This window comes from Cariama cristata, unplaced genomic scaffold, assembly GCF_000690535.1.
Source record: "Cariama cristata isolate BGI_N322 unplaced genomic scaffold, ASM69053v1 scaffold40925, whole genome shotgun sequence".
NCBI lineage: Eukaryota > Metazoa > Chordata > Aves > Cariamiformes > Cariamidae > Cariama > Cariama cristata.
In genome coordinates, this window is record NW_009619953.1 from 8,291 (window position 1) to 9,646 (window position 1,356).

The following is a 1,356-nucleotide window of genomic DNA, read 5'->3' on the forward strand; positions in this document are numbered from 1 at the left end:
CCCCCCCCGTAAACAACCAGACCTAGAGGTTAATGATGATAGTAAGCTTTTATGGTATTTCACCACTTAAATAATATACAGGGACAAACTACCTATCTAGAAACAGCTACAATTTTTTTGAGTAGATAACAGTGTCTGATTTGAAAAATACTTCAAAACTTCTCAATCAACAAACAGAGGGGTCAGAAGTTTTTTGACATTTTGACATTTTCAGAAAGAACAATTTGCATTTCCCCACCAGCTCTACAGACAGACAGTAGCTATTATTACAGTAAATCCAGTGCCTGAGAACTCTGTGGCTTTCCTGTCTCAACTCTGATATGACACCTCTACTGCTGGAACATGAAGTCTCGCTTACCCTTGCCCATAAAGCACAACAATGATGCTGTCAACCGTACTGAGGCCTTTGGATGCCCTGATCTGATCCTCTAAGCTGATATTCCTGATCTAGCATCGTTTTTTAAATGTCTGTTATTTAACGCACGCTTACAACAGCTTTGTAACCAAAGGAAGAACATTAGGCCAAAATAAACAGACGAACCAGCCTGTTATTGCTTAAAGGCTCCATTCAAGCTTGGCTTGCTGTGCTTCCCTCTCACAGTAATAATGGTTGGCAGAAAATGACACCAAGCTGTACTTTCACTTTGCATCTAAATTGTTTGACATTATATTAAACGCATTCCTGGCAGATATAAACTGTCTGATTAAGAAGACAAATGTGTCTTCAATATAAAGTACCAGGAAGTCAAATACAATACATAGCCTAGAGTGAATAGGTTTGAGTAGCAAGCTTAAGAGATAGCTTTGAGAACACTCTTCCTATTACAAGCTACCGCAACAAGCACTGCAGAGGATAATCATCTTCTAATCTGCAAGGGGTAAGTCATTCGATGCTTGTGATACCCCAAATAATGTTTCAAAAACTGCATTTAAAGGTTTAAACTGATTTTCTAAGACCCCATTAAGTGCCACTGGAATGTGTACAGCTACATTTGTAGGAAACGGACAGGATTTCTACTAAATGCCTGTAAATTTGAGTTATGCAGAACCTCAAATATTTGTACTTAATCGAGGGTTTGATCCCGAGTACTCGATGAGCTCCTGCAAGAAGTCCCACCCCAATCAATGGGACTGCTTGGGAACTCAGCCTTCTCGATGCAGAACCTCCTCACTCCCGCACTCCTCGCTGCTAGCAAGTTCAAAGGTGTTTACTCAGAGAAACGAAAACAAAATTACTGCAGGAAAAATACTTCGGAAAAGGAACTACAAGACAAACAATGCATGTGTTGAAACATCCCATTGAAGCTAGAAATTGGGGGGGGGGGGGAGTCGCGCCACATTGCAAGGTCAATTTCG

At 40.6% G+C, this 1,356-nt stretch overlaps 1 protein-coding gene across 1 annotated transcript in view; it reads right to left on the minus strand.

Moving 5' to 3' along the window:
• LOC104162656 (GDNF-inducible zinc finger protein 1-like) overlaps positions 1–1,356 on the minus strand; it is a gene marked incomplete at its 3' end in the record, with an annotated part of 9,553 nt that overhangs the window by 7,711 nt on the left and 486 nt on the right. The gene's annotated exons all lie outside the window — the stretch shown is intronic.